Below are 14,764 nucleotides of genomic sequence, written 5' to 3' on the forward strand. Positions count from 1 at the left end.
GTGTTTAAACCCAAAAGTCTTTTGTTGAAAGTGATTGAATTAATAGTTCATGGATTGAAGGTGCAGGCATGATCTAACTATGATATCTGCAAGCAGGACATTTGGGAAGTGATGGGATTGGATTAAGTTGTTAAGCTGGATCCTATGGTCAAAACATGATGGCCTTATAAATAGAGGCACATGGAAATGGAAGAAAGTGTCTTCCTTGTATCTCTCCGCTTCCTGGCTCACAATGTGATCAACCCTCCACTATCCTCTGGTCCCACCAATGCCTAAACCAATAGGACCACATGATCTTGGGCTTTGAACCTCCAAAATTATAAGATAAAATAAACCTTCTTCCCTCCTAAGTTGCTCCTCTGAAGTATTTTTAAAGTACTTTATTTATATTTATCTAAAGTAACAAAAAACTGATTAATCAACATCTCAGCATTACTGTTGCTTCTTCAGGGAAATGTCCTACAATCCCACTTTCTAGGCAAATCAGTCCCTCTTTATCTTATATGCTATCAATTTAAACTTATTTGTGTGACTATATCACTAATGTCTATTTCACACTAAGCATTCCAAGCTCCAAAAGTACAGAAATGCGTTAGTTGGTTCTCCATTAATATAATGAAAAACCTGAGGCACATAGACTTTATAAATAAGAAAGGTTTATTTTAGGCCAAGATTCTGGAGGTATAAGGTCTAAGGACCTCATCTGCCGTTGGCCTTGCTGGCAGAGTTCTGTAGCATCACAGTGCATCACATGGCAAGAGATGGGGAGTGCTTGTGGCAGCCTGTGTGCCTCACTCCTTCTGCTTGTAATCCACAGAGATTCAATCATGGGGCTCACCCCACTGATTTTGTCTAACCCCAACCACTTACACTAGGCTCCCCCTCTAAGCACCATAGTGGAATTATTTACATGCTCTTAAAATAAGATTTGTTTGTTTGTTTATTTTGAAAATCCAAGTTACAGAGACAGGGAAAGGAGAGGGAGAGAGAGAAAGAGAAATCTTCCATCTGTTGGTTCACTCCCTAGATAGCTGCAACAGCCAACACTGGGCCAGCAGCTGGGAGCTTCATCTGGGCCTCCACCTGGGTAGCAGGGGCCCAAAACTTGGACCATCTTCCACTGCTTTTCCCAGGCCATCATTAGGGTGTTGGACAGGAATTGGAGCAGCCAGGACATGAACTGGCATCTGTATGGGATGATGGCAAATCAGGCAGTGGCTTTACCTGCTACTACGCCACAATGCCAGCCCCTGCTGCCATGCTCTTAATACCTCACAGTTGGGATTACATTCCAATGCACAAAGCCTTGGAGGACTTTCCAACTATATCCAAACCAGAACAAGGCACTTGTTTATCATAGTCATCATTATCTTTTCAGTGAATAAAAGTGAAATGGGAGAATTCATTCATGAGTGAACGTCATTTGTCATAATCTACAGAATTCAATTCTAAACTTCCTATTCTATCCTCCAAAGTTTGGCTCAGTCTGGCTTCAGCTGTAGCCTCTGAAACATGACCTCAGACACACACATCCTGACACATATCCTCTCATTAAATCTTCACAATGACCAATTAAAGTAAATGTCATCTCCACTTCACAGATACCAAAACAGAATCAGAGAAATAGTCTTGTTCTCTAGCATCAAGAACGAAGATTATTTTTAATAATCCTTGGCACCTCTTTGTTCAGATTTTCCTATATTTTTACTTCTTGAAGGTGGGCTTATGGTGGTTGAAACTTGAGACTGTAAGTATCTGAATGCAGACAATAGTTTCTAAGAAGTTGTGGCCAAGTCTTAGAGTGCCTGTGACAAAAACATAAGCTATGGAGTCCGTGCCGAGAAAATGAAAAAGACAGGAATTAAATTCAGTCTGTTTATGTTACCAAAGAACCCACATTTATGAACTTTTAAGTACCTTTAGAGGATTGGGAGAAGCTGTTATAACTCTTTGGGGGAAAAATCAATGATGCTGAATCATTTTGAGTTGTCAATATTGTACTGTTTTTGAACTACATTATTTATATACGCACTCATACATTCACATACAAACTTGTACACATGTACACAACAAATGATTTTTTAAAAGATTCATTTTATTTATTTTAAAAGCAAAGTTATAGACAGAGAGAGAGAGAGAGAGAGAAGGAGGAATCTTCCATCAACTGGTTCACACCCCAATGACTGCAACAAACAAAGCTGGGACAGGCCAAAGCCAGGAGCCAGGAGATTCATCCAGGTCTCCCACGTGGGTGCAGGGGCCCAAGCACTTGGACTATTCTCTGCTGCTTTCCCAGGCACATGAACACGGAGCTGGATCAGATATGGAGCAGCCAGCTGTTGAGCCTGCACCCATGTGAGATGCCAGCATTGCAAGTTGAAGCTTAACCCACTACACCATAGCACAGGCCCCACAAAGAATGATCTAAGGTTGTTTCTATGGCAGCGCTGATCACATTTTCTTGCCAACCACTTTATCTCTCCCTGAAGACCAAGCTAGGACAGTGGGTAACAGAGAGCACCATGAATTTTCTGCTAAGGATATACTTGTATAAGATCTAATGTTACCAAAACAAGGAAGTGAGATTTCTAACTCCTTGGATTACATAGTAATTTAAACACAAGGCTTGTTGTGACAAAATACAGCATGATATATTAAAGTTGGTGAGAGGATTTTGTAAATGAAAGGGAAGAGAGCCTGGTAATTCAGAAAAAGCAAGAAGAATGGAAATTGAACCCCTCTGATGGTGGCAAAGTGGAAAATGACTTCAGTAAGAACAGTAAATGGCAAATAGCAGTGTGTGTCTAGCTTAGCACTAAAATTAACCATGTCACCTCGTGTGTCACCTGCCTATCACCAGAGATAGGCCAATCCACACCTCTAGAATGCAAATCCAGGTCTGTTGCATCATCCCCAACTGAAAGGGCCCAGATCCATAGGGAATGGCTTACATGAAATCTTGGGGCAGAGGAAGGAAAGCTGAGTCTGAGATACTTTGTTATTTTCAGGAAATGAGATGTCAAGGCTGATGATTGAGGAAACAAACATGGCTGGAGAAAGACCCACCTGGAACAGAGATCCATACTTGAATAAGTTGGAACAAGAAATAAAGAACATCGTAAAATGGAAAGACTATAAAGAGCTTTAGGCCCATGCTGATGGTGAAGATGGCTGACACTGATATGCCAGATTCTATTCTAAACACTTTTTAAAATATTAACTCATTTAGACCACACAATAATCTCATAAAAACTGTAATAATTTTAAATCCCATTTCACATAGAAATAAACTGAGACACAGAAACTCACTAATATGTTCAAAGTAACCTAGAGCAACAGAGGCAGGGCTGGAACCCCCAAAGCCTTACTCTGTACTCTGGTTTCTCAGTTGCCAGCCATGATGCAGAATGAAGGCAATATTAAATGTTTAAAGGGAGTCCTAATGACCACATGGGCCTTAATACCATTTACAGAAACATTGCATATTGGTTGATGCCAAGGTACAGGCTCCCAATAGTAAAGAGTGGGAACAATGATATGATTAGAGAAAGACCTGCCACCTGGTGTTTTTTTGATTAGATAGCACATGACTACAGAGAAAGGTGAGGGTTATGAATGGAGGATGTGGAGCTTAAGAAGGTTTCAAGTGTACTACAATCTGAAGCAGAACTGTGTGTTAGATGAGAGATAAGAAATACTCTTGCTGAGACCTACAACATGTGTCCTTCCCAGATCTTTAGTTACCTTAAAGAAAGTACCAGCCTCCTCGGAGAGCTTTTGTTCGAATCCACATGGGTTCTGGTTTCAAACTGACTTTCCCAACTAACTCAGCAGAACCGTCTTTAGTGAGGATGGTGGAAAGGCATAAGTTTCTATACCACAGAAGAGTGAGGTTGAAGACTTGCTTCAAAACTTACCAGATGGTGAGATTTGGGACAACTGTTTTCACCAAATGCTACCACATTCTCTTCTTATCTTAAATGAGAATAATAACACAGCCCATTTTAAAGGGTTGTTTTGAGGATCAAATTGGATAAGCAGGTGAATCACTCGGCACTTGACAAAAACTAAGGGAAAATAAGCTACAGCCCTTCTTGGTGGACAAGCCCAGCTAGACTAGTAACTCATGCCATGCAGAAATTTCTTCAGAAGAAGAGGCAAGTGAAGGACTCAAGTTGAAAGTTGAAGTTTTGCTTGAGTTTTCACAAGCCTATTCCTCTCCTCTCAGGTAGGTCAAGTCCACAATTCACATTTGGGTTATATGCTATATTTGTCTGATCTAAATCCTTTAGAGGTAGGTTCATATCCATTTTACAGATAAAGAAACTGAAGTTTGGAAATGGGAATTAAAATATAGTAGGTTACACAGTAGGCTATTATCAGAGCTGAAACCCAGGTCTCCTGCTACCAAGATTCTGACCCTGGCCTCTCCTCCCTCCAACCCTACTTCTCCTGCAAACAGAGAAGAGCAGAGGAACAAGCTTCGCTGCAGCTGTGAGAGGGCTGATTTTCTCCCTTTAGCAAGGATGAAACTGCATCCACAAAGGTGAGAGGTCTCGGGACATAGTTTTCTGTACATGATTATTTTTTAATCAGATGATTAGGAAATCGCTTATATTGTATATTTATATATTGTGTTATTATTGTACTTATTGATGTCACAGCAGGGATCTGAGAGTTCATTTAAAAAAATGTGTGCTAGACCTTACATGTGTATTTCTATAATGTGTAAGTTTTGTGAAGCATGTACATGCATGTGTGTGTGTGTGTTTGTGTGTTGTTCTCATGTTTATATCCGTATTACTGGCCTGCATTTATATGTATGCATTGCTGAACATTCTGTGCTATTGTGTGTGTATGTATGTATTTGTGTTGTTTTAAAGATTTGTTTATTTTAAGGCAGAGAAAGAGAGACAGAGAGCAAGAGGTTTTCCATCCACTGGCTCATTCCTCAAATGAGTACAAGAGCCAAAGCTGGACCAGTTCAAAGCCAGGAGCCAGGAACTACATCCTAGTTCCCACATAGTTATCAGGGGCCCAAGCAGTCACACCGTCTTCCACTGCCTTTCCAGTTGCATTAGCTGGAAGCTGGATTGAAAGTGGAGCAGACAGTATCCCAACTGATACCCTGATAGGGGATCCCAGTGTCTCAAGCAGTGACTTAACTCACTGCACCATAATACCTGCCCCTGTATCTGTATTTTGGGGTTCTTTGTGCATAAAATACACGAATGGGTATTGTCTCCATGAGTGAGTTGTGCAGCTGTGTTGTGTGTGCTATATATGTATGTGTATGTATACGTGAGTGTGCACACATCCCTGGCACATGAGCTGATTATGTGAGGTGTGTTCTATATGTTTTTGCTATATGGATAGGTCTCAGTTTTGAAAGCCGAGTGTCAGATGTGGATGTGTGGAAGATCTAGAAATATGTATGTATTCTGCCTCTGTATATGTAGGTGTGTGGTCCATGCAAGGAAGGTAACAATACAGGGCGTGTGAGCATGTTTAGCATCTGAGTTTGTGGGCTGCATTCCCTGTCATGTGTGGCCTGAAGGTCCATGCTGCAAATCTGTGCATCTGTGATGCGTGTGAACATGTTACGTGTTTGTGCTCGTACAGATGCACAGCATGAACTTCTCACAAAGCCTCTGTCTCTGAGTGAGTTACGCCCTCCCCTTCCTGCCCATGTTAGCCCCCACCTTGGTGCTGGCGTCAGTAGTTATTAGCTGGTCAGACATTTTTATCTCCTCAAAATATCCTATCGCTCATATCCAGCTCAGTAATCACAGGAATGGGCCTCTGAGACATCTTTTATGCCGCAGCCTCCACAGAGCCGGAGAACTCATGTCCCTTTTACCTATTAGTCACTGGAAATAAAGACTCACGAGCAAATAGCTGCTGTCTCAGCCAGGGTTAACTATGTCTGAGCCATTTTGAGAAGCTGAGTATTGAAACTGTAAGTATTCTGAAAGCAGTTGTTGGAACACAAGGGGTGGGAGCTTCGAAATGCCTGGAAAACCCAGCTTCCAACCACTGTATTAAAAAGGAGACGATTAGGCTCGATCACATTTTTTTCTCAAATGGAATACTATTGGCATTTGCTGGGGCAGGGGTCCAGGGGCGATGCATTATTGAAAATGACTGCTCTGCACTTTGCAGGTTGTTTAGCTGGCTCAGTCCCACCCACTTGATGCCTGATGCCCTTGGTGTCTCCAATTGTTATAACTGCGAAATGTCCCTCGCATTTCCAAATTCCCCCAGAGATGCAGGAAGTAGTACTATCCTCTTGTGAACCACTGAGCTAAACAAACCACAGAAGTGTGAAATCATTGGATTAGAAGGGACTTAAATGACAACTTTCAGGCATTACTCTACTAGAACACTCCACTGCATTTAATTTATTCACCCATCTTCTCATTCTCATCTATTCTTTCCACCAACAATTACTGAACACCTGCCCTGTTCCAGGCACTTTTCTAAGCATCAGAGATCTAGTGTGAACAGGACAAACAAAGCCTAACGCACAAGATCTTTATTTCTAATAGATAAGACAATCAGTAAACATACAAACAAATGAACAAGAAAATTTGGAGTAGTGTTAAGACTCAGGATGGGCAGCATCATTTGAGAGTGAGGAGGGGAGAACTCTGGTTTGTTTTTTTCTTCTGAATATTTCTTTATCTATTTGAAAGGTAGAGTTAGGGAGGGATGGATGGAGGGAATGAGGGAGGGAAAGAAGGAGGAAGGAAGAAGAGAGAGAGAGAATCTTCCATCCTCTGATTCATTCCCCAAATAGCTGCAACAGGTAAAGCAGCCACCTGCAGTGCTAGCATCTCATATGGGCACCAGTTCAAGTCCCGGCTGTTCCACTCCCAGTCTAGCTCCATGCTGATGGCCTGGGAAAGCAGTAGGAGATGAATCAAGTCCTTGGGTCCCTGTACCCACACAGGAGACCCAGAAGAAGCTCCTGACTTCTGGCTTCAGATCGACACAGCTCTGGCAGTTGCAGCCATTTAGGGAGTGAACCAGCGGACGGAAGACCTCTCTCTCTCTCTTTCTGCCTCTGCCTCTCTGTAACTTTGCCTTTCAAATAAATAAATATTTATATATAAAAAGAAAAGAAAAAAAGAAGTGGAACAGCCAAGACTCAAACTGGGGCCCACATGGAATATCAGCACTGCAAGCAGTGGCTTTATCCTCTATGCCATAGCACCAACCCCTAAGGGGATTGTGGTGAGCAGAGAAAGGCAGTCCAGAAAGAGAATACATAAGCTGAGGCCTCAAAACCAACAGAGCCCTGCAACATAAGGATTTGGAGGAAGATCATGCCACACAAGGGAATAAAGAATTGAGTTTGAGCAACAGAAAAATATCTTGGTAGGGGAGAGGCATGGGCAGTGGCGCAGTCACTGAGGAAGCAGAGGTAGGGTATACAGGAAATTGGAAAGAATGTAAATCTCAGATCACATAGTACCTTTAGGCCATTGCTAAAGTCTGGGTTTTATTCTGATGACAATGGGAAGTCATCTAAGAAAAAAAAAAGTTTTTTGGTAAAAGTGAGCTCAGTGTAAAGAGTAATATAAGGATATAATCCAGCTCAGCAGAGGATGTGGGAGAACAGAATCAGAGGTCACAGTTACAGTTTAGGGAAGTGACTTCAAATGTCGAGAGCACATTAAAATCACATGTCAAGCTGGGATAACCACATGGTGAGTCCCACCCTCATCCCCACCCTACCAAGGTTTTTCATCCAGTGGACAGAGACAGCTTCTTAGAATTTGAATTTACAGCAGTTTCCCAAGTGATGCAGACACAGCTAATGCAGGGAACATACTTGAAAACCAGAGAAAAGAGGAGGAAAATATGCATGTGGAAGTAGGTCACCTCTATTGCATCAAAAAAGAAAGAAACCAACAATCGGCCGGCGCCGCGGCTCACTAGGCTAATCCTCCGCCTAGCGGCACCGGCACACCGGGTTCTAGTTCCGGTTGGGGCGCCGGATTCTGTCCCGGTTGCCCCTCTTCCAGGCCAGCTCTCTGCTGTGGCCAGGGAGTGCAGTGGAGGATGGCCCAGGTGCTTGGGCCCTGTACCCCATGGAGACCAGGAAAAGCACCTGGCTCCTGGCTCCTGCCATCGGATCAGCGCGGTGCGCCAGCCGCAGCGCACCGGCCGCGGCGGCCATTGGAGGATGAACCAATGGCAAAGGAAGACCTTTCTCTCTGTCTCTCTCTCTCACTGTCCACTCTGCCTGTCAAAAAAAAATAGAAACCAACAATGACAGTAAAAATAACTCCTATGTGCACCAGGCACTATCCTCAGTGTCCCGCAGGCATCAGTCTACCAACAATCATCCGAAAGAAATATTGTTACTCTCTTCTTGCAGAAGATGAAGTCAAGGTTTTAGGTCCAGCATTGTGGTACAGAGGGTTAAGTCATCACTGGCAATGATGGCATCCCTATCAGAACACCAGTTCAAGTCTCAGCTGCTCTGCTTTCATTTTAGGTCCTTGCTAACGCACCTAGGAAAGCAACAGAAGGTGGCCCGAGTACTTGGGCCCCCCAGAAGGAGGTCATGGATCCTGGCTTTGGCCTGGCTCACATCTGGCTGTTGGCTGTTGCAGTCATTTGGGGAGTAAACCAGCTGATTCTCTCTCTTCTCTCTCTCTCTCTCTCTCTCTCTCTCGTTCTGCCTGAAAATAAATAAATCTTTTTTTTAAAAAAAAGTTAAGATTTTTAGAGAGATGGGTGTCTTATCCAGGCTCAGCTAGCCACTGACCTTGCTTCCAGTCTAATCAGTCTGACTCCAGAGTCTGGGCACTCATCTCAATCTATGATTCTTGTAGCCCAAGGCCCTTGCGTATCTTCAGTTTCTGAGGTCAGTTTCAGCCTAAATGAGTCCTAGTTTTTCTGTTCTTGAATGCACAGGTGGGGAGGACTGTCTAACTCCTTCACTGGACTATATTCATGCAGACAATAAATGGCTCTCTCTTGTGTGAAGCTGAGGGTGTGTCTGTTTCTTGCCTCATGCATAATAAACTAGAAAAGCAGCAAAACAGGGGCCAGACGGAAGGGCACTTGACAGATTCATGGGATGGTTCCTTTACAATGCACCTGACAGCTCTATATCCATTGGCAGAAAACAGAGGCAAACCAACTGTTTCACACACACACACACACACACACACACACACACGCAGGCACAATTTCTGATTCCATCAGTGTATCAGCATACCAAGGTTTTCCATCTGTAAATATTTACCCTCAGGGTTTTTTGTTTGTTTGTTTGATTTTTTTGTTGTTGTTGTCTTGTTTTGTCTTTGGCCTGCAAAGCATAAATAGCACCAGCATATACTCAACCCAGGGTCACTCCATAGCTATTCCAGTCATCTCTGAGTTTTCCTTAAGAGCCATGGTTACAGAGCCTTATGGGCTGCTTCTCTGTGTCTTCCTTCCTGACCACTGTCTCTTCAGACCTGAGTGCAGCAGCAACCAAGCCATGAAGATCACTGATGCTCTGCCCAGACCAATGGATGTCCAAAGTCTCACCTTTCTCAAGGAGGGGACCCCTAAATGCACTGGCCATGACCATGCTGGTCAGAGCTTTTATAAAGGGTCAGGTTAAAATGTAAACAAAAGAGATCCCCAGAAGGTACAAAGAATTCATGAATGCTCCCACCACAATGGATTGCCAGCATGTAAAATTCTCTTTAGAAAACTTCATAATGCCCCAAAAGAAAAGGAATGGCATAATTACTGGGCACTGACTCTGCGCCAGGTGTTTTGCTTCTAGCAGCTCACTTATGCTCACTACAATCCTCTGTGGTAGACTCCATTTCTATCTCCATTTTGTAAATGAGAAAACCACCATGGCCAGCAAAGTTGAGTCATTTTGCTTCAAGGTTAAACAGCTGGTGAATGGCACAGCTGGGATACTGTCCAGCGTTCTTCTAGCTCCAGACCACAGGCATGTCCACAGTGCTGTGCTGTTTTCCAAAGCCACAGAAGCCGCTTTGGCTTGAAGAGTTGCACATGAGCCTGGAGTTTGGGGCCATGACCAGTCCACTCCCTCTTCCCCCCAGACAGGGAGATTATTTGGACCTTCTCTACTATTCTCATCTTCATGGTCATTACCTGTAGCTATTTGGGGTGCTTCTCAACTGGAATGTGACTTCCAGTCTAAAGGTTTAAAGCCTTATTATAAGCACAGGGCAAGAGACACAATGGATGATTCAGTCATGGATATGAATCAAACATGGCCTTTTTGGTGAAAACACTTAAAAGATAGACTGGTAAATAAGTATAGTACAGGAGTGTATGTCAGTTCCATATTCCTGACAAGACTCAGTATCATCAATCCATTTTATGTTGCCTTTCTGTTGGCTGTAGGATGGCATCTCATTGCAGTTTAATTTGTATTTCTTTGATGGCTAACCATGTTGAGCAGCCTTCATATCCTTTTGTTTTCTAGTCTGTTGTAATTTGGCTGCCTTCTTGTTGATTAATTGGTCAATTTTTCTTACTGATGTTCGTATATTCCTAATATGATCCCTTCTTCAAGCTTTCAGACTGCTATAACAAAAATACTACAGATGGGTAGTTATTAAACAAAAGAAATTTATTTTTCACAGTTATTTTGAGGCTGAGAAGTCCCAAATTAAGGCACTGGTAGCTTGGATGTCTAGTAAGAGATCACTTTTTGCATCAAAGATGGTACCCTCTAGTTGTGTCCTCACATGGAGGAAGGAGCAAACACACTCCCTACGAGCTCTCACATAAAGGCAGAGACATCATGACTTAACCATCTCCCAAAGTCCCTTCTCTTAATACCTTCACATTGAAGATTAGCTTCCAACCTATGAATAAGAAGGGACCCAAACACTCAGATATATCCAAGTTCTTTGCTAGATATACGTCCTGCAAGTCTCTTCTGTCAGTCTTTGACTTTTCTTTTACTACTGTCTTACCAGTATTGTTCAAGAAATGTTTTTAACGTCATTCTTTTCTTCTATGGCTAGTAATTTTGCGTCCCTTTTCATAAATCTTTACCCAAAGTTATAAAGCTATTCTCCTAGAAGTTCTGTAGTTTTACCTTTCTTGTATATGTCCATAATCTGTCTTGAATTAACTTTTTATATGGTGTAGAAAAAGAGTCAAGGTTGATTTTTGTTCATAAGAATATCCACATGGCCAAGCAAAGATCACATTTCTCACTGAATGACAATTATGTCTTTGTGGTAAATAAGATGGTGAAATATGTTTCTGTACTGATAGTGTCTTGAAGCAATTAAAAAATCCTGAGAATCTTAAGAACACTGCAATAGCAAATAGAAAACCAGAATTTTAAATTTGATTCTGATGTGCTCCTTTTCTGTAAACATTCATTTATTATTATATACATGGTAAAAGCATAAAATAGGACAAGATAGACACATTGTTCCTTGCACCCTAGTAATCAATGGCTTAGTGAATCCAAAGTTTTCCTGTAATTACTCTAACTCTTGGAGCTGATGTTTTTCTCAATGCTGAGTTCCAAATGAGTCTAAAAATTAGCTATAAGTGACTTCATGGAAATATTTTAATGGAAAGAAAGAACAGGAGAATGGAAGAGGCTATAAAGTTTGCTAAGATATAATGACAGTTTCTTCATTTCCTATTTATATTGTGATTAAAACTACCAAAAAAAAAGCCACTAAATTGCATTTCTCTCTATAGATCAAAGGTCTGACTTAGGTCTCTTTGAGCTAAATTGGCAAGGCTGTGCTTCTCTCTGGAAGTACCAGGAGACAGACTCCCTCCTTGCCTTTCCCAGCTTCTACACACTTTCTCCATTTGTTGCCTCCTGGCCACCATCCTTTATCTTCAAAACCAGCAATGCTACAGCTCCCAACCTTTCTGCCATTGCTATGTTCCTCCCTCTGTGACTTGAACATTTTCTTCACTATAGTGGCTTATGTGATCAAATATAATTCAGTCAGATAAAAACAGGATAATCTCTCCAACTCAAAGTTCTTAATTCATTCACATCTACAAAATTATGCACGAGTTTCTGGGATTAGGATGCAGAGATATTCCGGAGCAGTTATGCTGTCTACCAAAACCAAGGGAACTGCTAAATAGATTATTGGCCTAATCAATATTTGTTGAATTAATTTTACCTCCATTTTTCAAATCCCTCTAACCTCCAACTGGATAATAAATTAAGAATGTCAAAAGTTAAAAGAACTTGCCGGCGCCACGGCTCACTAGGCTAATTCTCCACCTTGCGGTGCCGGCACACCCGGTTCTAGTCCCGGTCGGGGTGCCGGATTCTGACCCGGTTGCCCCTCTTCCAGGCCAGCTCTCTGCTGTGGCCAGGGAGTGCAGTGAAGGTGGCCCAAGTACTTGGGCCCTGCACCCCATGGGAGACCAGGATAAGTACCTGGCTCCTGCCATCGGATCAGCGCGGTGCGCCGGCCATTGGAGGGTGAACCAACGGCAAAGGAAGACCTTTCTCTCTGTCTCTCCCTCTCACTGTCCACTCTGCCTGTCAAAAAAAAAAAAAGTTAAAAGAACTTAAGACCACTAGGAAAGGAAAAAAAATGATTGGGAATAGAGTCCAGAATCCTGGATTATGTTTGTAATGATGTAGCTCATTGGCTGTGTGACTTTAGTTAGGTTTGTCTCTTGGCCTCTCTGAGTGGAAGTTCCCCCACCTTTTCATTGAGGGCTCTGGAACACATCTGGGGTAACCATAATGCATTTCTCCAGGAACTAGTAGGTAACAGCAATGTGTAAAGCATAGGGGTGGGCACTTGCCCTAGTGGTTAATATGTTCACATACCATATCAGAGTGCCTGGGTTAGATTCTCAGCTCTACACTTGACCCAAGCTTTCTGCTAATGGAAACCATGAGCAATAGCGGCATTGGCTCAAGTAATTGGGTTCCTGCCATCTACACAGGAGACCTAAATTGAATGCCTGGCTCCTGGATTTGGCTCTAGCAAGTGGAGAGTAAGGAGCTTTGAAGTGAAGCAGCAGATGCGAGTGTTCTCTCTCTCTCTCTCTCTCTCTCTCTACCTCTACCTCTACCTCTACCTCTACCTATACCTCTATCTCTCTGCCTCTCAATTCACTTTAAAAATGTATAAAACAGCAAGGGAAGGGGCTGGTGTTGTGGTGTGGCAAGTAAAGCCACTGTCTGTGACATGGGCATCCCGAATGGGCACCTGCTCAGGTACTGGCTGCTCCATTTCCAATCCAGCTCCCTGTTGATGGCCTAGGAAAAGCAGCAGAGGATAGCCCAAGTAATTGGACCCCTGCTACCCACATGGGAGACCTGCATGATGCTCTCTTGATTTCTTCCTTCAGCCTGGTCCAGCCCTAGCTGTGTGTTCATCTGGAGATTGAACCAGAGAATGGAAGATCTCTCTCTCTCTCTCCCTCTCTCCCTCTCTCCCTCTCTCCCTCTCTCCCTCTCTCCCTCTCTCCCTCTCTCCCTCTCTCCCTCTCTCCCTCTCTCTCTCTCTCTCTCTCATGTTGCCTCTCACATAAATAAATAAATCTTTAAAAGACATAGCAAGGGAAAAATGCAAAGGAGCAGTGGGGTCTTTGACAGGCTGCAGAACAACATCGTGTGTGAAAGCATTCAAATGGCGTGTTTGTGTCTGCCAAATGAAGTCCTGAGCAAGGCCAGCCAGTCTCTAATGACGTTTCTAGCCCCTAACATCTGCTGGCCTTTGCAGAGCTCCAGTGGGCATGTGTCCGTGTTTGGATTTTCCCACCTTTGGCTGCAGAAGGGGAAGTATGAAGTTGGACTCACGTACTTATATAACAAGATGGAGACAAGAAGGAGCTGAGAAAGAAAAGATCAGAACCTTTCTTCCCCTCGTCCCCAGACTGCAAATGCACTGCTCTGACGAGGCAGCATCCCATATGTGCAGAGTTCAGCTTGGCCGAGACTGGAAGGAGACCCAGAGCAACCCAGGCCTCATTTCCGAAGGGTGTTATTTCACCCCTGCTTCCCAGATAATGTAACTGAGTCACTCAATTGAGCATAAAATAGAAATTTGGCTTCTTATCTGCCTCAGACCTGACTTTACTATTTTCTTTCTGCAAAATACATTTTTCACTATCTTATCTTCTAATAAACAATCCTGGCTCGGCAGCCTTGTGGCGATGGCGCTGAATGCATTTAAGAGACATATTTTTCCTCTCTCACTCCCTGCTTAAAGTCTTCTGTTTAAAAGCCTGCGGGTTTTTTTTCCCCTCCCTTTTGGAAAAAATATATACCCCATTTGTACACTGTCTTCCTTTAAAGAACATACATATTTTTCATGCGTCGTTCTGATGGATCCCTCCCTACTATCCCTTTTGCTCGCTTGATCACAGTGAAAAGATGGACTCTCTTCTGTAGCAGTGGTGTGTGGATTGGATGGAGTTTAGCACTGGGTGGGGTAGGTCAGGGGAGCTTCTTTAAGATGGGGCAATTTCTAGAAAGGTCAGACCGCACGGGTCCTCCAAGACTGTGTGGTGGTCAGGACACAGACTGATGCAAAGCCAGCTCTGTGTGGTTAATGCTCTCTCTCCAATGCAGACCATCATCAGAGGCACCAGACAGTGAAGCACCAGCCTCAGAGGAAGGAAGCAGCAGAGGGAACCAGCATTGCCAGGAGCTCTTCTCAGCACAGCCTTCTGAGCACATGACCCTGCTCACAAAGAGGAGGAAGCAGCCCTGTTACTACAGAGGAGGAAACAGAGCCCCACAGTGCCAATGCACAGCCCA

This window comes from Oryctolagus cuniculus, chromosome 1 (assembly GCF_051225735.1).
Source record: "Oryctolagus cuniculus isolate XC-2025 breed Fujian yellow rabbit chromosome 1, ASM5122573v1, whole genome shotgun sequence".
In the NCBI taxonomy this organism is placed as follows: Eukaryota; Metazoa; Chordata; class Mammalia; order Lagomorpha; family Leporidae; genus Oryctolagus; species Oryctolagus cuniculus.